We start from the raw sequence: 21,666 nt of genomic DNA, 5'->3' as shown, positions 1-21,666 counted from the left end.
AGTTATTGATTTTCATGGCTAGTCAATGGCTCCATCATTGTTGCATCATACAATCTTCAGTAGAGTAGAAGGCAAAATAGGTGGACCTTGGTTCTTTTCATCTGACAGTTCCAATGCAGGAATGCCGAAATTTACAGAATGCATTTAATAGTGTTGAGTCAAGATTGTTGGAAGTTCTGCACCTCAGCCTTCTTATTTATCATCTTTACCTTATTGAACCCCTCTTTTCTCTCTATCTCCCTTTTTATTCTCTTGAATGTCCCTTTACTTTTCCCCCTTTCACTCTCACAGACTCTCTCTTTCTGTTTTTCTTCACTTTTCCATTATCTTTCTTTCTCCCATCTCTCCCTTGTCCTCGCTGAGCTCCCTCTCTCTCTTTAGGTCTGTTCGTTTGTCAAAGATATTCTTGTTGAAACAGCAAGTGATGATGACCTGATCAGAGTAACTAGCTTGGATAAAATCCCAAGCCTGACAGCGTAAGTGCAGGAGCTGAATGAGTGCATACAGTTGGAATGATGAGATCAGCTTCGCTAATGACTACGATCAACTCCAACAATATTCAGCTCAGTAAATCTTCCTTGCCAGGTGTCAGGAACACTCAATGTTTAGATGGTATTCAGATAAGATCAACAGAAGTAGGCACAAAGATAAATGTTAGGTTATTAGTAATCAGTCTAATTTTAAAATTGGCTTTTCCTTCACTAGTTGAGAAGTGTTAAGGCCAGAAGTAGTATATCAATTGGCATCATGGCTAGAAACAGTCAGTTTAACACACTGTTAAGGAAGAAAGAACATTACAGCCAATAAAAAAATTTTGAGGTGTATTTATTGTTTTAATGTAAAAAATGCCACAGCCAGTTTGTGCACAGCAAGCTCCCACAAATGGCATTAAGATAATGATCAGAAAATTAATTTTGCTGGTTGAGGACTGACACCAGGGAAAACTCCGCTGCTCGTTTTCAGGAATATAATACAATTTTACATTCCCTGAGAGGGTAGACTGTCCCTCAGTTTAATAACACACAGCCACTTCAACAATGTAGCTTTCCCTCAGCTCTGCACTAGAGTATCAGCATGGATTACATATTCAGGCTTCTGCAGGGGGATTTGAATCCACAACCTACTACCTCAAAAGCAAAAATCTTACCAATGAGCCACAAACACCTAATTGATTGCTTCTCTAAGCAGTCTATCTGATCTCTCCCTTCCCAGTATAGCACTGAGATTTATTGTGCCTTCCCTATTAGCACAGGTAAAATTTGTAAACTTGTTTTTATATTGGCCTTGTTTTAACCTGGATTCTGAGAATTTTCATCATGTCATCCAGCATTTATACTCATAATTTCAGCTCTTTATGCTGACATCTACCTCATAGACTCCAATATTGTTGTGAGCCTAAGATAAGGCAGTTTGATTTCATAGTATAAGCTCCTGCAATCCAGATTAAAGCAGTGCTAAAATAAAAGCAGATTTGATTAAATCTGACACCTTATTGCTCTGTATGGACTCTGTTCCTTTAATAAAGCACCACTCAAGTCAGCAACCAGAGCTTTCACTTGTGCTGCTTTTGCAGATTCATTAAAGAAAACTTCAGTTCACTAGAAGCCTTCCTGGAGTCATGCTGGCATTTAAAAACCCAATTAGATGAATTATTTGTTCATGCACTGCAATGAAAGCAGCATGAAGAAAGGGGCTTTATCAAAAAAAATGGGCCGGTTTGTAGAAGCGATCAAACTGTAAAGACCCACATATGTCAATTTCTCTTGCAATTTAAGGCAGTGTTGTCCAATACATTGGCTGCTAGCCCCATATGGCTAATTGGGAATCCAGATATGGCTAATTGCATTTCTGATTGGTAAATAAAAAATGAGTAATAAACACTGTTATTGGGCATGTGGTCTTAATAATCATTCGCATAATATATGGATCTGAGCTTTACCATTTTGTGCATTTCATTTTACCATTTTATCAACAAAAGCAGAGTGTGTAAGTGTTTTTTGATTTTGTGAGTTCTTTACTCCTTTAGTTACTGAAGGGTGGTAGATGATTGTTGAGTAAATGAACATTTGTGAAATATATTTACCTGTATAATGTGTATATGTAAAGCATTTTCAACTAATGTTTGTAACTCTTTTGAATACAAACACATTTCCATCTGTTCCTATTCAGATGAAGTTACATTGTTTCATAGTTTGCCATTGTGAGATTTGAACTCTTGATCTTGGGGTTACAAACCTAGTACCATAACCACTTGACTATTTAGGCCAAGCCAACTAATGTTTGTACATGTAGTTAAAATGGTGTCCTCATAGCCTCACCTGTGGCTAGTCAATGATTTATATTTTGAAATTTCTACTTTTCTAAGCACTTTGCATAGAACTGTTAAGGTTTGTTGCTGAGATGTCATTAAGCTGCATTGCCTGGTGTACAACTGGTCAAGACGATTCCAGTTTAATTCCTGGCATTTTGTGAGTTACTTGCTGAAGTCAGCACCTTTAGGAAGGGAAGAAGGAAAGAGTATTGTTACTTTTGTGACATAGGCAGTCAAATGGCACACAGCAAGGTCCAATAAACAGAAATTAAATAAATGACCAGGTCAAAGCTAAAAGCAAACTACTGCAGATGCTGGAAATCTGAAACAAAAACAAAAATTGCTGGAAAAAAACAGCAGGTCTGACAGCATCTGTTGAGAAGAAGACAGAGTTAATGTTTCGAGTCCATAAGACTCTTCATCAGAACTAAAGAGAAATAGAAATGTGGTGAAATATAAGCTGTGTAATTAATTAATTATTTTAAAACTTATTTCCATCTATTGTTTTATCTCCATCTTTTAGCCTATTCCCTTCCCCCCACCCCACCCCCACTAGGTCCATCAGTCACTTGCTCATCCTGCTTTCTACCCTTAATGTCACCATTAGCACATCCTTTAACTAATATCACCACTGTCAACCCCCTTTGACCTTTCGTTTATGACATCTTTGGCAATCTCTCCTTTGCCTCCACTATCATTGGCCCTCTGTTCAGCTCCACCTGTCCCACCCCACTTAAACAGCTTATATTTCACCACATTTCTATTTCTCTTTAGTTCTGATGAAGAGTCATACGGACTTGAAATGCTAACTCTGTCTTCCTCTCCACAGATGCTGTCAGACCTGCTGAGTGTTTCCAGCTATTTTTGTTTTTGTTGTAAATGACCAGGTCATCTGTTTTAGGTTGAGGGATAAGCGTTGGTCAAGACTCTGCGGAGAATGCCCCTAATCTTTCCCAAAGAGTTCACCTGAGGGGACAGACTAAGTTTAACACCTGAGCTTCAATGTCTCACCTGAAAGGTGACACCTCCAAATGCAGAGCACTGTGGTGACAGCCTAGATTATGCCCTTAAATTTTTGGAATAGGGACTTGAATCCATGTTCTTCTGACACAGAGGTGAGAGTGCTACCACTGAGCCAAGGCAGACAGCTTGGAACTTAAGAATACAGCCAGACAGATGCAGCCAGTCAGGAAAAAGGTGTTCTGCCTGGGAATTTCCTCCTGCTGTTACGTTGTGAAGTTCCATTCCAATGACTTCATGAAAACAGGAGTGCCACCCATCTTGAGAGGAAGCACTTACTTTTTCTAATGAAGCCCTAGGACCTAGGCAACGAAGAAGATGTATAAACAATCCAAAAATGGGGAGAAGTGCTAATATGTGTGTCAAACCCAGCTGCATTAAAAAAAAATGAGAAATTAGCAGCGATGATTTCTTCTGCTGGTTCTTGTGTGCGAACAGCATCAGAAACATAAGGGAAGATTCCCAGAGGATTTTCATTGTTATTTTTCATGAAGTTGTGAAGGCAGCATTCTGAAAAATAAATTTAATGAAGTTGTGAAGGCAGCATTCTTAAAAATAAATTTAATGAAGTTGTGAAGGCAGCATTCTTAAAAATAAATTCCCAAATGTGAATGCTACAATTCTGGGAGTAGACACATCACATTTATATAGCTGCCTTTCACAACCTCAGCACATCCCAATCATCAGTAATTTTTGCTGCGTAGTCACTGTTGTAATGTCATGTTGTAACCAAACGCAACAACCAATTTATGTGCAGCAACACCCCACAAACTGCAATATAAACTCCATATAAGCTGTTCTAGTGAATGTAGTTCGAATGATTAAATCTTGTGGCCAGGACACTGGAGAGCTTCCCTGCTATTCTTCAAAATAATGCCTTGAGACCATTTTTTTTTTTGCGCACCTGGGAAGGCAGATGAAGCTTTAGTTTAATGTTTCATCAGAAAGCATGGTCGAAGAATTAGGAGAAAACACCTGAAGCATGGTCAACAAGATAGATTTTGATTAAAAAAACAAAAAAACTGCGGATGCTGGAAATCCAAAACAAAAACAGAATTACCTGGAAAAACTCAGCAGGTCTGGCAGCATCGGCAGAGAAGAACAAAGTTGAAGTTTCGAGTCCTCATGACAGAACTGAGTAAAAATAGGAGGGGTGAAATATAAGCTGGTTTAAGGTGTGGGGGGGGGGGGGGGGTGGTGGGGGGGGGGGGGGAGAGAAGTTGGGGGGGTTGTAGGGACAAACAAGCAGTGATAGGAGCAGATAATCAAAAGATGTCACAGACAAAAGAGCAAAGAGGTGTTGAAGGTGATGATATTATCTAAAAGAATGTGCTAATTAAGAATGGATGGCAGGACACACAAGGTACAGCTCTAGTGGGGGTAGGGTGAAATAAGACTACAATGGCATAAAAGGTGTAGATTTAAAAATAATGGAAATAGGTGGGAAAAGAAAAATCTATATAAATTATTGGAAAAAACAAAAGGGAGGGGGGAGAAACGGAAAGGGGGTGGGGAGGGAGGAGGGAGTTCAAGATCTAAAGTTGTTGAATTCAATATTCAGTCCGGAAGGCTGTAAGGTGCCTAGTCGGAAGATGAAGTGCTGTTCCTCCTGTTTGCGTTGAGCTTCACTGGAACAATGCAGCAAGCCAAGGACAGACATGTGGGCAAGAGAGCAGGGTGAAGTGTTAAAATGGGAAGCGACAGGGAGGTTTGGGTCATTCTTGCGGACAGACCACACGTGTTCTGCAAAGCGGTCGCCCAGTTTGCGTTTGGTCTCTCCAATGTAGAGGAAATTGCATTGGGAGCAACGAATGCAGTAGACAAGTTGGGGGAAATGCAAGTGAAATGCTGCTTCACTTGAAAGGAGTGTTTTGGCCCTTGGACGGTGAGGAGAGAGGAAGTGAAGGGGCAGGTGTTGCATCTTTTGCGTATGCATGGGGAGGTGCCGTAGGTGGGGGTTGAGGAGTAGGGGGTGATGGAGGAGTGGACCAGGGTGTCCCGGAGGGAACGATCCCTACGGAATGCTGTCGGGCTGGGGGGGGGGGGGGGGGGGGGGGGGGGGGGGGGCTGGGGAGGGACGGGGGTGAAGGGAAGATGCGTTTGGTGGTAGCATCATGCTGGAGTTGGCAGAAATGGCAGAGGATGATGCTTTGAATGCGGATGCTGGTGGGGTGATAAGTGAGGACAAGGGGGACCCTATAATGTTTCCGGGAGGGAGGAGAAGGCGTGTGGGCGGATGCATGGGAGATGGGCCGGACACGGTTGAGGGCCCTGCCAACGACTGTGGGTGGAAAACCTCGGTTAAGGATAAAGGAGGACATGTCAGAGGAACTGTTTTTGAAGATGGCATCATCAGAACAGATGCGACAGAGGCGAAGGAACTGAGAGAATGGGATGGAGTTCTTACAGGAAGCGGGGTGTGAGGAGCTGTAGTCGAGGTAGCTGTGGGAGTTGGTAGGCTTAATAGATTTTGAGGTTTTTAAAGTGGGAGAAGTAGACATGAGACATGGTGCGATTTAGGAAGTTCTAATTAGTTCCACAATGTATTATTATCATAGGTAAAATTTAACAAAAATATAGCTGGAGATAAATATGGATTAATGTTCCTATATTCACTATTCATATTGCCCTGTTGCAGGATTGCAGCAGAAGTAGCGATACCACCTCACCTGGATTTTCAGTCTCCCAAAGTTAAAGCTTAATCTCCCTTGCACTCTTATGACTAGGATGCCCTGCCAAATGTGTACTCTGACAAAAACATGTGCAGTATCAAGCAGTTTCTAGAGCTCAAAGGATTGTGGGTATTGCAGCCACCATTATTGATTGTCAGGCAGCTGATAACAGGAGAGTTAGTGCAGGAAGTTTGGAGGCAGTGAAACCTCCAAAAATGTAGTCCAACCAGTGTTGAAACCCTAAGCAAAAGGGCTATAAAATATGCCATGACCCAGATTTACTGGATTCCAGTTGCTGTTAGTAGTTTCTAAAGGGTCTTGTCTAGGTCACAACCTCCATTTGTGACAATCATGGCCACCCCAATCAGATGTGGTAGAGCCTGAAACAAGCACTTCCTCAGCCTTGGTGAGATCTCACATAAGTTTTCAGGCCAATAGGTCCTGAGAAGTGAGTTGTATGAGACACTTGAAAGAAAATGACAGGATCCAGATCAGGAAACAGTGTTTTCACATCGTATGTTGTCACGATGACTTCAGTCCTCACTTAACTCTTCTCCCTTCACTGCTCAGTGCCTGTTCCCACATCACTGAATATAAAAAAGAAACTTTTGTGTTTATACAACACTTTTCACAACCCCAGTGCATTGCAAAACACTTTACAATCAATGTGTACCCACTGAACAGTACTGTGTCAGCCATTTTATACACAGCAATGAAATATATGACCTGTAATCTGTTTTGAGTTTTTTGAGGAATAAATATTGGAGAACTCTCTTTCTCTTCAAGTAGTTCTATGGGATGTTTTATGTTCACCCAAGAGGGCAGACAGGGCTTTTTTTATTCTTTCATAAGATGTGGGTGCTGCTGGCAAAGCCAGCATTTGTTGCCCATCCCTATTTGCCCTTGAACAGAGTGGCTTACTAGGCCATTTCAGAGGGCAGTTAAGAGTAAATCACACTGCTGTGGATCTGGTGTCACATGTAGGTCAGACCAGGTAAGGATGGCAGATTTCCTTCCCTAAAGGGGCATTGGCAAACCAGCTGGGTTTTTATGATAATCAGTGTTAGTTTCATGGTCACTATTACTGAGATCAGCTTTCAATTCTAGATTTTAGTAATTGAACTGAAATTCCACCAGCTGCCATGGTGGGATTTGAACCCATGCTCTCAGAGCATTCGCCTAGGCCTGATCATTGCCAGTACACCTTCTCTCTTTAATGTCCCTTTAATGTCTCATCCAAAAACAACACTCCCTCAGTACTGCATCAAAGCAACAGCCTGGATCATGTACAAAAATCTTTGCAGTGGAACATTTAAAATAATGTATTTTATTGACTGTAAAGCAATTTGGTCCTGTGGCTGTGAAGGATGCTGTATAAATGCAAGAAAACTATTAGGCACTATTTCAAAGAAGATCAAAGGTTTTTTTTTATTCGCTCATGGGACATGGATGTCACTGGCAAGGCATTTATTGGCCCATCTCTAATTGCCCTGGAGAACTGAGTAGCTTGCTAGACCATTTTGGAGGTCACATGTAGGCCAGACCAGGTTTCCTTCCCTAAAGGACATTAGTGAACCAGATGGGCTTTTACAACAATTGGTATTGGTTTCATGGGCCAGAACCTTTGGGTCAGCAAGTGGGGGCAGGCCCTGTTCACCAACATGTGTCCTGATGTCACATGTCATTCAGATCCTCACTTTGGCAGCTGCACCTGCTCAACAGGAGAAACTACTCCCCATGGTCATCATTAGTCTTTTAATTCAAATTTCACCATCTGCTGTGATTGGATTTGAAATCAGGTCCCCAGGAAATTACCCTGGGTCTCTGGACTACCAGTCTGGTGACAATGCCACTATGCCATGACCTCCCCTTGCCAAAATTGCTTGCCAAGCTTTCCCCCTTAATCTACATTTACTATTAAACAGATTATCTGATCATTATCACATTGCTGTTTGCGGGACTTTGCTATGTACCAATGAGCTGCCACCTTTCCTATATTGCGATGGTGACTACATTTCAAAAGTATTTAATTGACTGTAAAATGTTTTGAGACACCCTGAGGTTGTGAAAGGTGCAACATAAATACGTGTTCTTTCTTTCAGGGCTCACTATCGAAGTTCACACCAAGCCACTTCAATGGGATATTGGGTGGCTGTTGGTGTCCGTGGAACTTTACCCCAGCATGAGTTAGTGCCTTCAGGAGATGACAGAAGATAATTGGAGCATGGAAAAGAAACCACTGGTCTGGAATTTCCTCAGTGCTAATCCCACCACTCTGTTGAGACTTTGCCAAAAAACACACGGGATTTGGCAAAATTAAGGCAGCAGAGGCTGAGGAAATTGCTGGCAATTAATTAATTAATTATAACAGTGAGGTTTGAAAGACAAAAAAAGTATAGAAACCGTAAGAATCCTAATCAGGAAAGTATTTTCCTTGCTAACTAATACATAATGTATTAGTCACGTGATATTCAGGAAGCCAGACTGATGGGAGTTGTCACTGTTTCAATTTTCTCTAACACAGGTTGGGAAAACTGTACTATGGCAGTATGTTCTTCTGTTTTAAACAGTGAGTTAGTTCAGTCAAACCTGAATCTACCTTCACCTGACATCCACACACAATACGACTGAGAAGTCCTGCAATGTCCCACAGTACAGTGCCCATACCAACAGTGATTACCTGGGCTCAGATTAAAGACGAGTTACGCAAGAAGGGCTGGCAGGGCCCATGAATTGTATCTCAGCATGGATCAATGTCCTGAGAAAAGACAATTGGATGGCAGGGTAGGGGAGGGGGGAGGGAAAAGTCTTTAAATCTGCATGATAGAAGGTAGGAGAGGTAAGAATGTGGATTACTTGTCACATATTAAGTGGTTAGAGATAACAGAGCAGGAAAGAGGTCAGGCGGTTTAAAACCATTAGTTCAGTGTTCAGGAGCAATTAAAAAAGCAACTAATGGAATAGTAATTGGAAGGTAACAGCAAAATACTGTGGATGCTGGAAATCTAGAACAAAAACAAAAATACCTGGAAAAACTCTGCGGAGAGGGATACAGTTAACGTTTCGAGTCTGAATGACTCTTCATCAGAACTAAAGAAAAATAGAAAAGAGGTGAAATATAAGCTGGTTTAAGGGGGGATGGGACAGGTAGAGCTGGATAGAGGGCCAGTGATAGGTGGAGATTGCCAAAAGATGTCATAGACAAAAGGACAAAGAGGTGTTGACGGTGGTGATATTAGCTAAGAAATGTGCTAATGGGGACATTAAGGGTAGAAAGCAGGACGAGCAAAGGACAGATAGCCCTAGTGGGAGTGGGGTGGGAGGAGAAGTGTTCATGATCTAAAGTAAAACTTTAGATCATGAACTCTCTCCTCCATCCCCACCGCCTTTCCACTTTCCAATCCCCCCTTTCCAATAATTTATATATATTTTTCCTTTCCCACCTATTTCCATTATTTTAAATGTATTTCCATCCATTGCTTTATCTCTACCTTTTAGCCTATTTTGATCGCCCCCCCCCCACCCCACCCCCACTAGGTCTATCTATTCCCTTGCTCATCCTGCTTTCTACCCTTAATGTCCCCATTAGCACATTTCTTAGCTAATATCACCACCGTCAACACCATAAGACCATAAGACATAGGAGCAGAAATTAGGCCAATCGGCCCATCGAGTCTGCTCCGCCATTCAATCATGGCTGATAAGTTTCTCAACCCCATTCTCCCAACTTCTCCCTGTAACCTTTGATCCCTTTACCAATCAAGAACCTATCCATCTCGGACTTAAATACACTCAATGACATGGCCTCCACAGCCTTCTGTGGCAATGAATTCCATAGATTCACCACTCTCTGGCTAAAGAAGTTTCTCCTCATCTCTGTTCTAAAAGGTCTTCCCTTTACTCTGAGGCTGTGAGGTCAGTACATCAAGATGGGTCTGACAGCATCTGTGGAGAAGAAAACAGAGTTAACATTTTGAGTCCGTATGAATCATACAGACTCGAAACATTAACTCTATCTTCTTCTCCACAGATGCTGTCAGATTTGCTGAGGTTTTCCTGCTATTTTTGTTTTTGTTTCAGATTTCCAGCATCCACAGTATTTTGCTTTTACATCAAGATGGGTGCTTTCTAGGCCTCACCAGTGAGTTCCAGACCTGGTGACTGGCATAGACTATGGTTGCCAACTCTGGGGCATATTCGAGGAGGTTTCTTCACTTAACTTTCCACCTTTAACTGCCCCACCCCAAACTCCTGGCATTGGTCACATGACACATCCAGCCTAACAACGTAAGGACAGAAATACCTGGAAAAACTCAGCAGGTCTGGCAGCATCGGCGGAGAAGAGCAAAGTTGACGTTTTGAGTCCTCATGACCCTTCAACAGAACTAATTAGAACTAGGAAAGGGGTGAAATATAAGCTGATTTAAGTGAGGGTGGGGGGGGAAAGAAGTGGGGGAGGGTTGTTGGGACAAGCAAGCAGGAGGAGATAACCAAACACCCTCCCATTCTTTCTCTACACCCCCCCCCTTAAACCAGCTTATATTTCACCCCTTTCCTATTTCTACTTAGTTCTGTTGAAGGGTCATGAGGACTCGAAACATCAACTTTGCTCTTCTCCGCCAATGCTGCCAGACCTGCTGAGTTTTTCCAGGTATTTCTGTTTTTGTTTTGGATTTCCAGCATCCGCAGTTTTTTGTTTTTATCTAACAACATAAGGCCTTACCGTAATAGTTGAAAAGCAAACAGATTCTTGGTTATCACATTGGATGATTCTTGACTATCAATTAAACAGCCTTCTTTCCAGCTCCAACCTTTTCTAATGTCAGTTTAATTTTTGTCCCTGGTCACTCGCAGCTTTGTTTGGGAGATTAATCTTTAATTTCTGGAGACTCCAGGACAATCATTGAAGGTGGTAATCTGACATGGACCCCGAAAAATATTTGAAAGGTCAGGTGCCTAGGCAATCAATTCAACCCCTCAATGGCCATCCAGGCACCATGGCAGTTGGATGCCAAAGAAGTGTCACTAATGGTAATTGAGCCAATTTGCCTCATGAACATTAGGTGTCTTCCCACTAACCCCACAATCTCCAGGAGGAGGAGTTAATGTTGGAGAGCACTGTTAAGGAATATGATCTTAACACATACTCTCAGAACAAAACCTGTGGGGAATTCAGGGCTGGGATATTTTTCATATTTGTATTCACATTCAGTGTTTTAAAAGTGAATAGTCATTTTCATTTGTATTTGTAAGAAAGCAAAACTCTGTAGCAGAGCCAGAGACAAAGGGAACCTCTTTTCATGGTAGAACTGACGAAACGGAACAAACCACATTTGAAGTTGAGTCTTGTTTTTACATACTGTTTTTTGGCATCATGCTAATATGATTCTGTATTGTATTTTGACTCAGAGTAGGCGTAAATAATGAAAGCAATGTTTATTCTGTGCTTTGGGGTTTATTTCCTTTTAAAAGAAGCACTGATAAAACACCTTTACAAGTATGTAAGTGATTTCCTTTTATTTTCATACGTTCATTCTTGAAATGTGTGTGTTGCTAGTAAGCTCAGAATTTATTGCCCATCTGTTGTTTCCTTTAAGAAGCTGGTAGTGTGTCTTCTTCAAATAGTGGTTTCCTACAACAGAGTGACTTAGTTTAGTCGCTGCAGAAGGCAGTTAAGAATCAACCATGTTGGTGAAGGACTTGAGTTCAAGATAAGACCAGGAATCATTCCACAGGTACTAGTTGTCCAGTAACCTATTATTATTCTTCATGCCTATCGCTGATGTATCTTGGGACATTCTTTACATTAAAGTGCTGTATAAATGTAAGCTGTTGGTCTTGTTGGTCTTTGTTGTTATTATTGTTTGTTGCTGTTGGCCCTGATAATGCAAATCAGCACTCTGATTGGAGATGATGCATTGCAGCTGAACCCGCTACTATCTTTAGCCAATGTCCACATACGGTGCAAGCCTTGTTAGTTCACAATCAGGCGCAAAACACTTTGACTGATGTTCTACTCCTTAATCCAGGCAGTCAGTGAAACTAAGTGAACCACTGTCACTGTCATCTCAACTGCTCACTCAGCATGGATCAAGTAATGAAGAGAACACAGCCTTACACACTACCTTAACTAGATATGGTAATGGCATGAACAGCAGAAGTGAGATCTCACAGGCTTTTATCCATTCCCTATAACCTAGTCAGAACTATGTGATTTGGTTAACACAGTGACTCACTGCTTAGCTGCTGTTGTCCTGTCTGTATATGGTGGAATGGAAAATATGCAAAAATGTGGTCATAAATTTCTTGTTTGGTAACTTAGGAGTTTTATAAGTAGTATTTGAGAGATTTGTACATTCTGTCCATACCCTCTATTTAAATCCCCTTCTTTTCATCTCACGTTGACTGTCCTTACAACTATAAATATCTGTGGAGAAAAGAAAATAAAGACTTGCGGAATTACCTTTTATATCTGTTGTATACACCACTATGATTCACAGCTGATAAATTACTTAAGTCATTGAAGTCACTGTACTTTTGTAGGCAAACAGATCAAGATTCCACAAATGAGTGACCAGTTAGTCTGTTTTGGTGGTGTTGTTTGACAGACAAATGTTGGCCCTTCTTCCGGTAATACCATAGGATATTTTATGGCCATTTGAATGTGCAATCAGGGCCTCAGTTGACATCTGATCTGAAAGGCAACACCTGGAACAATACAGCACTCAATTAGTAATGAATTTAATTGTCAGCCCAAATTATGTGTTAAAACCGTAGAATGGGCCTTGAACCCAGGGCTTCTGAGTGGAGCACAGAACTGCACCACAATAACTAAGGCCTATCCAGCCATCAGGGCTGATCCTAGTCTTGTCTTCACTTGCCTTTCTCATATTCACTTTTCCTAAGAAATTAAAGCTTGACTGCTTTTTATTATTTTGGGTGCAATAATTGTATCTCTGCCAAACCAATTCAGCTGAGATCAGCAATTTTACGTCTACCTCAGGGAAATCTCAACGCAGATGGGACAAAGCCCTAAAACCTTCTCAGTCTTTGTGAACACTGGAACAGGAGTCGACTGTTGAGCCTCTTGAGTCTGTTCCAAAATTCAGTTAGATCATGGATGACCTGTACCACAATCCCAGTTATCCACTTTGGTTCTATCCATTAACTTACCGAATAAAATTATACCAATCTCAGTCTTCAAAATTTTAATTGATCCAGCATCCATGGCCTTTTGGAAGTGTAGTTTCCAGATTTCCACTATCCTTTGTGTGAAAAAAAACACTTCCCGATTTCAATCCAGAACGGTCCAGGACTAATTTTAAATCTGTGTTCCCTTGTTCTGGATTTCCCCCAACCAGGGGAAATGTGACTCAGTGGCATTTCCAGTACATTTACCACACTGGCCCAATGAGTCGAAAGCTGAAGGTGAGCAAATGTGTAGAAAATAGCCGCTTGGACAATACCTGGTGCTATAGTGAAACAGCACAGTCAGGAGGCTTGGGCAAAAATGTGGCACTGTCCGACAAGGTATGACTGCATTGGAGTGTCAGCCCGACAGGATTGGAGGAGGGCATTTGATCCAAAGTGCTGTATGGCAGGGGGCTGCCTAACCAACCTCGCTCTCCTGCTTTTTTTGCCCACAGTCCTGTAAACATTTTGAAAGTTGGCACTGAAACTGCTTCCACCATCCTTTCAGTGAGTGCATTCCAGATCATGACAGTTGTGTGCTCACGTCCTGAGATTGGGGCCCCTTAATCTTAATCAAAAGTGAGGCCAACTGAACGCTATGTATGAAGCAGGTTGTTGAGATTCTGTACTGTAGTGGGAAACTTCCCTTCCTGTCTGCAATTTCGTCAGGCAGTAAATGACGTTGTCTCTTATCGCAAGACTCCTAGTCATCATTTCCCGAGGTTGTTCTGTCTGCTGGCAACTCCACTTACAGGCATCTCTGTAACCCGTTGTTACACAACCCAGGGAGGACGTACTTCGTAAGAGATAAGCAACAAAACGAAACAAATGCTTTCGAAAACAGGGGTTTGCGAATGTCAGAATGCTTTACGTCTATTTTTAATGATGTCCTCCCCAGGGAGTGGGGTGAGAGCAAGTCGTCTCTGTGTCACTTGAAGCATAGCAAAAAAATAAAGTCCTTGGGACCGCATACACATCCATTCTCTATGGAAGCATCGCCCTCTTAAACTGACAGCAAGAAGCATAACTGTAGCGCACCCCCTAACCCCCGCCCTCCTCCCCCGTCTCTTCCCGACTGAAATCAGCTAACTCAAGCGCAGAATGGGAATCAAAAGTTGGACTTCTCTGTTTTGTTAGTACCATATCAGGTGGGTCATCTGCCAAACAAGACATCGAAAGAGTTTGCTTTACCTCTAACCTTGCCAATTGTCTTTAGAGACTGTTTGGTTCCTTGCTTTCCACAGGCAACCCCCTCCCCTCCTCTCCCCCCACTGCTCAATTGCCAATTATTCCTTTATAAAGTGAAAATCAGCAGGCTGACCAGCCCAGTCCAAGCATCAGAGCTTTGCCTGGTCCCAATTCCCCCTCCCCCAAAAAAACTATAGTTTATTCATTAAATATATGAAAGAACATTACAAAACATTTCAAAATGGCCATCACAAAAAGTACAATAATGTTCCAAATTTTCCACATAGATCATGTGACACCCTGAGGTGCTTCAATACAATCAAGGAACATTACAGACATTTTAAAATGGTCATAACAGACAGTCAGACAGTGCAATGGTATTTAAGTTGTCTACATAGATCATGTTGCACTGATCTCATCTGACATTCACACCTAACATTCCACCAGGTAATACTGGATTGTGATGGGGGCAGGTACACATTGATGCTGAGACCACATCTACACAACCTTACTGCAGCCCTGATGAGATCAGATAATTCAATGCACATCCTAGATCAAATTAGGATTGCCAACTATAGTTAAATGTATTTCTGGAGGTTTCATCACATGACTTGCCCCCTCACTCCAGCCATTAGTCAGCAAACACATTCATCTTTGTGATGCACTGCCTTCCTACACCAGTTGGAAAGCAAAAAGACTCATTACCCAATTGGATGATGCTTGGCATTCACCCAGACAGTTGTTGCTCCCCCCCCCCCCAATTTCAATAATTTTATATCTAGTAAAGGGAAAATGTCAGAGAAAATGACAAAATAAAATAATCTGTTTAAATGTTCCAATGATTTTTCTCCAGGGTTGCACATAGCAGTGTCCTGGAGATTGATCTTCAATTCCTGGAGTCTCCAGGCCAACCCTGGAGGATTGGCAACCCTAGATCAAATGTTCCCTAGTTTATTTAGATCTCCTATTCACCTCTTAAAGTCACCAAACCAGCAAGGATAGCTGATATAAAAACAAAAAAACTGCGGATGCTGGAAATCCAAAACAAAAACAGAATTACCTGGAAAAACTCAGCAGGTCTGGCAGCATCGGCGGAGAAGAAAAGAGTTGACATTTCGAGTCCTCATGACCCTTCGACAGAACTTGAGTTCGAGTCCAAGAAAGAGTTGAAATATAAGCTGGTTTAAGATGTGTGGTGGGGGTGGCGGAAGCTGTTTGTACCTTTCTAATGAAACAGAGTTTAGGCCTGAAAACAAGATGCAGTGGAATTTCTGTGTATGAATTTTGTTCTGAATCTATGTGACAGAAGTACTTTGATTTTAGAAACAAGGGCACGTTCCAATGAAATTTATATTATCGAGAAAAAAAGTCTGTCAAATAATGCCAGTAGTTATGTGAACTGCATTGAACAACATGGGGGTTTTCTCTTTAACAACAGCATGCCTTTGATTATAAACAGGCGACACTTGCACTGTAGCTGACAATTCACAACTTTTCTTTTAGTTTTTAGAATCTTGTTAGTAACTTGGCAACACAAAGAAGACAAATGAGGCTGGTGGAAATGAAGAGCTTTTTTAAAAAAAAAATAAAACTATCCCTTCCAAACACTGATTAAAAAGTTTTGAAAATAAAACTTCTCCCAAAATTATTGGATTGAATCCACATTAGTATAAATAGTCTTCCCCAAATCTCTGTTGGCTCTTCTGCTGTCCCTAAAGCATTAGCAGATATGTTAGGCTAGTAATATGATACAGGCTGGCTGGTTTAATGCAGAGTGCTGTACATGTACTGGGAGATTAAATAAAAGGACTTGTGTCATTGGCATACAAATCTAAATACAGCCAGAGGGTTAGTGAGCCAGGCCAGTTGGAATGATAGGGCTAGGCCATAGGGGTAGGTCAGATTGAGAGCACAGGGGCATAGCAGTGCAAGCAGGATTGGAACAGCTAAGTGCAAGCAGGATAGCAGCAAGCAAGAGTGAATATGATGGGGCAAGCCAAAGTGAGCCGAAAGGATGCACACCAGTGGGTGTAGGATAGGTCAGGGCATGCAGAATAGGGACAGGCCAGGATGATCAGGATGGGAGGAGGCAAGAGTGAGTAGGATGGGGGAAAGCCAGAATGAGCAATATATTCTATAAATCAAAGTTCTTTATTCTGGTACTCATTTTATTTGTGTCTGTCACATGTCTGCAGAACTGTAGTGTTTACTCTTCAAAAGTCATTACCTTTGATATGTCCAGAGGGTTTCAAAGGCACTACAATAATTCACTTTCTTTTTATCTTGTCACCATAATACACAGAATTATTTGATGGGAGATGTTGTGACTTTTTACTACACAGAATTTTGTCATCCATTCACGATATACAAATTTCTGACTCAAGCTTAATTGTCTAGTTCAAAACAGACTGAGCAGTAAACCATTCATATGCAATATAAGCAATAAAACATTCAGTCCCCACTGCTGTTATATCATCCTAATTTGTTCAAGGTTTCCTTTTTTTTTAACAGGCTCTGACTTCCTAACAAGGAAACACCTCTCACACAGAAAGTCTATAACTTTCCTCTCCAGTTCCCCCACCCTACGTTTAAAAAAAAGTTCCCTTCCGTTTCTCAAGTAACAGTTGACTGGAAAGGGAAGAAGCACTGAATTCTAATCTGAATAACATGAAGAGTGAAAAAAAAATCCCAGTTGGAATGCCCATGATTCCTCCTTTTGTGAATTTGCTGAATGTGCAAATGAGCCAATAAAGCAGGAATTTCCTCAGTTTGTTCCTGGCCATTGTTGAGTTAGTCCATCTCAGCTGGGCCAGTGATGGGGGCCATGTTGGCCTCAGGGAAGACAATGGTGAACTGGAGATCCCCCCCTTATGATCACTGCCTAGTGACCCTGTTAGAAAGTGCATAGCTGAGAGCCTTCGTAGCTAAATAGTAACGCTCATTTGTGCAGCACAAACTTGGCACAAGCCTCACTCTAAGATTTGAGTGTGTAATGTTGAAGAAGAGCAGGCGAGCCCTTAGACTGTTCTAGCCAAGATTGTTCCGTCAACCAAAGAACGGATTATTTGGTTATTCATTTCATTTCTATTCTATTTGTGAACCCTTGTGTACAAATTGGCTGCTGAAATTCCTACACTACAACAGTGGCTACACTTCAAAAGTACTTCATTGGCTCTAATTAATTTTATGGCTTCCTGAGGTCCAGGAAAGGCAATATAGAAATGCAAGTTTTTTTTTCTTGGACTGAATGGTACAGATTCTAGGAGGCTGAGTGACCTACATGTATAAGTCTCCCATATCTACATAATTAGCTGGTGATGTCCTATGTGTCAGTTAATTCCAAGAATGAGCAACAGCTGTTGCCATGCATGTCCAATTCCCTTCTGCTGTTACATTTTCTACAGGATGCAAAGGATTCTGACGCTGGCTAATAAAGAAAGCTGAAGTATAGTGCCAAAAATGAGCATAAATAAAGGATCTTTCTCATTGTGGATGTTTCACCTGAGCATGTATTGCTACAGATTATTCATTGGAAAATATTTGCTTACTATTTTTATATATAGAAAACTGGTTCAACCAGTCAACAGACTTGCATTATTCTAAAAAAGGAAGACTTGTGTTTATATGGTGCCTTCCATGACCTCAGGACACCCCAAAGTGCTTTACATCCAATTAAATACCTCACACCTACTCTGCCATTCAATAAGATAAATTAATCTTTGACCTCAACTCTATACATTCCTGCCTGATTCCCAATGCCCTTAATTCCCTTAGGTCCAAAAATTTAGTGATCTCATGCTTAAATATACTTAACTGAACGTACACAGCCCTTTGGGGTAGGTAGAGAACTCTAAAAATTCACAATCCTCTGAGAGAAGAAATTTCTCCTCATCTCAGTCCTAAATAGCCAGCCCCATATCCTGAGTTAATGCCCCATATCCTAAGTTAATGTTCTAGCCAGGGGAAACAAGCTATCAGAGTCTACCATGTCAAGCCCTCTCGGAATTATATGAGTTTCGATGAGATCACCTCTCATTCTTCTAAACTTAAAAGAATGTCTCTCTACTCAATGTCTGCTCACCAAAATGCCCTCTCATCCCAGGAATCAATCTATGAACCTTCATTGTGCCCCCTCTAAGGCATGTTTACCCTTAGGTTCAGAGATTAAAACTGTACACAGCACTTCAGGAGTGTTCTCACCAAAACCCTGTAAAATTGCAGCCAGACTTTATGGCCAGGATTTTGCCCTGCTGCTTCTTGGAAGGCAATGTCTTTGAGAGAAGAACCCAAGAGGAAAACTGAAATCAAAGAACCAGTTTTCTAGGATTTCTGGGATTGCAAACAATCATTAAGGTACATGGTTTATTAATGCTCCAAAAGCAGCATTTTTTTGACTGCTTCTGGGACCTTATATGTAAAATTCCAATACTCAATCATAGGAGAATTTATTTTATGCAATGAGCTGTTAAGGTCTGAAATGTAGATTTAGTTGTAACTTTCAAAAGAAATATAAACATGAAAAGGAAGAATTTGGAAGATTACAGGCAAAGAGCAGGACAATGGAACTAATTAGATAACTCTTTCAAAGAACCAACACAAGTCATGGGAACAGCATCAACTCCAAATTCAACTCTAAGTCATGCGCCATCCTGATATGAACCTATATCACAGTCCCTTCATTGTCACTGGGTCAAAGATATGTAAATTACTCAACTAACAGCAATGTAGGAGGACCCTCACCACAACAACTGCAATGGGTTGAGATGAAATTCCAATACCGGCTTCCTAAGGGTAACTCGGGATAGCAATAAATACCAGGTTTACCAGCATTGCCCAGAGAGGCAAGATGGACCGAATGGCCTTCTTCCTTGCTGTAAGGTTCGATAATTCATGCAACATATCCTTCCCTGCAGAAATTTTTGGAGCTTGTTGTGGGAATTCACAAGTGCCCCGTTGACATTATTGGAAAAAGTGAGCAAATGAAAAGATTGAGCTGAAAGTGTAAAACAACTCCCTGTGCCGTTGAGTTCGACAAACTGTATATGGGAAAGTGCGGAGTCTTCGAATGGTATGCTCTTCCAGTTCTGTTACTTCAGCATTTTGTAATCTGACATAAGAGTTTGAGAGTCTGAAAAATTATCACATTTCCTCAATGTATGAACAAGTGGAGAGAGAAACCTCTTTTCCTCACGTACTGGTGATGTCAGAAGAGACACATAAAAGAGTCAGTGCCTCTTTTTTTGGATCCTAGCCAAATTCTGACAAGCTATTGGTTGCATTAGTCTAATAAAGGCTGGAGCAAAAAAAAAGACAGGCTGCGGAGACTTTAATCTGACCTTTAGTGCCAACAGCCTGTTCTCATAATGTTTTGTGTGAGGGGGAGGAGGGAAAGAAATAAAGGGCTTTGCACAACCATAAGAGACGCATCTTGCTTTACAACTTTAAAGACAATTTGCAGTAGATTTGTTTGAATTTAATTTTACAATTCATTTTACGTTACAATTTGGTTCGTAGATTACCTGAAAAATCGTGGGGGCCTTCCAATACTATTAAATGCAACATTAAAAAAAACAATGAATGTACTTCGTTAAAGAGAGAGAAAAAAAGGTTTTGCTGGAAACAGGAAGCAGTGGGCTGGAGCTTGTCAGAGCGTGCGTCAGCTTCATAGCGAGTCTTTTTTTTCCGCTGGGTGGCGAGAGAAAGGAGAGCGAGCCCGGGAGGGAGGGGAGGGATGGGAGGACTGAGTCACTTCACTGGGAGCCAGTCACTGGCGAAGCTCAAGCTGTAGCTCCGTCCCCTCCAGTCCGCCCGGAGCCACAGGAGCAGCAGCAGCTCGCGCTCACCGCTCCCTGTCATTCGCTCTTCGGCAGCGGCAGCAAGTCCGCTAACCTCCTCTTCCCCCCTCCCCTCCCCACCTCTCTCACCCCCCGCCCCCGGGGGCAGCGTCTAAAGCAACCAGCAGCTGGAGCCGCCGCTCCTCAGCAGCTCCAGTGTCTCCCCATTCCTGTGAAGGTTCAGGGACCACCAACTCCCAACAGCTCACTCCCCCAGTTACCCTGACCTGTCTAACATGAGAACATAAAATTTACCTTTTTTGTTTTTTTAATTTAAAAAGAGACATCCGACTCTCAACCTATTTTATTTTAAATTATTTTTTCAAAAAGTCTCCGTCCTCAATTTTCCTTCAAATTAATGGTGGTTATCAAACCTTGAGAATTCTCAAGAGGTAAGTTTTTTTTTTCTCTCTCTCCTTATGTTATAAGATTTCATAGAATTTCTGGTATGCAGTCTGCCTGGCGGAGTTAGATAGTCAACTTGGATGGTATGTATGTAGCACTACTTGTCAGATAGGGTGTTACAGTGTTGCTTTAATGTGAAGTAGCTGTGGAATGAATGCATATTTATATATTTTAAATGTCTGTATATCTGCATAAAATATATATTTATTTGTGTCTGGTCAAGACTGAATGCAATTTTGTTCTTGTTCCAAAAAGTGCTTATTCAGTAGGTTCAGACTGTTCCTGCGAGTTGCTAGACAGAAAAAATATGTTGCCTTAGTAACCTGGAGTAGTAGGATGTCTGAGTTTATGCTGAGTTGAAGTACTGCATCGTGTAGCAGAGTCAAATACACATATACCCGCACTCGCTATGAGCAGATTCATTTTACACACTGAGCAGATTTCATTTTACACAGGCACTCCGAGCAGATTTAATTTTCCTTTTATTGAAAATACTTGTTACTTTAACTGAATACTTTCTGTAATACAGTATACATTTCCATTTTAAAATTTGTGCTCCTTAATACAAGATATAATTTTAACTTGCTGTATCTTTTGAAGGAACAAACTGAAAGAAGGGTTTAGACCATACTATCAGTATCGGTGCAAACGTAGTAAACCTCCGGAGTGCATGTAGCTCTTGTAAATTCCAGATATGCCATACATAATGAGTCGTCTTATCTATTAAGATAATTTCCAGCAAACAGTAGTGATCTTCTAGTCTTCAATGAAGTGCTGCTGCACTCTGATCATTTTTAAAGTAATATCTTCACAGACATGTTTCTGATTGTAAGTTTTTTTTTTGTTTTATCTGTCTGTGTAATGTAGAGGTATTTGAAAGGTTGACTTCAAAGGAGCTTAATTAAGCCGCCTCAGTCAACAGTGATGGGAGATAATGATCGGTCTTGAAGAGGCTAAGATCCATGCTGTGTCTGCTCTTATAACTGAATCAGTTCCACTGTGCAAATTAACAAATCACTGTGAATTTTTCTCTGTTGTGTTCTCT

General features: G+C 41.3%; 1 protein-coding gene and 1 long non-coding RNA gene across 3 annotated transcripts in view; one reads left to right on the top strand and one right to left on the bottom strand.

The window, feature by feature from the left end:
- Positions 1–11,438: 11,438 nt before the first annotated feature.
- Positions 11,439–19,250, bottom strand: LOC121279161. Of its 2 annotated transcripts, none has more exons than XR_005943335.1 (2): positions 19,207–19,250; positions 11,439–12,711 (listed from the first exon to the last, which is right to left on the bottom strand). It is a non-coding gene; the product is annotated as an uncharacterized LOC121279161 (long non-coding RNA). The 2 variants fall into 2 exon arrangements; XR_005943334.1 differs by lacking the exon at positions 19,207–19,250 and adding an exon at positions 13,177–13,990.
- An 833-nt stretch (positions 19,251–20,083) lies between these two features.
- Positions 20,084–21,666, top strand: part of csrnp1b (cysteine-serine-rich nuclear protein 1b) — a 30,960-nt gene continuing 29,377 nt past the window's right edge. Inside the window, exon 1 of the mRNA XM_041189065.1 lies at positions 20,084–20,608. The gene's annotated coding sequence lies outside the window, so the exon portion shown is untranslated. The remainder of the gene's footprint in view (positions 20,609–21,666) is intronic.

Source organism: Carcharodon carcharias, chromosome 6 (genome assembly GCF_017639515.1).
Source record: "Carcharodon carcharias isolate sCarCar2 chromosome 6, sCarCar2.pri, whole genome shotgun sequence".
Classification (NCBI taxonomy): domain Eukaryota; kingdom Metazoa; phylum Chordata; class Chondrichthyes; order Lamniformes; family Lamnidae; genus Carcharodon; species Carcharodon carcharias.
The sequence above is the reverse complement of the archived record's forward strand: the minus strand, read 5'-3'. Positions and strand labels throughout refer to the sequence as shown.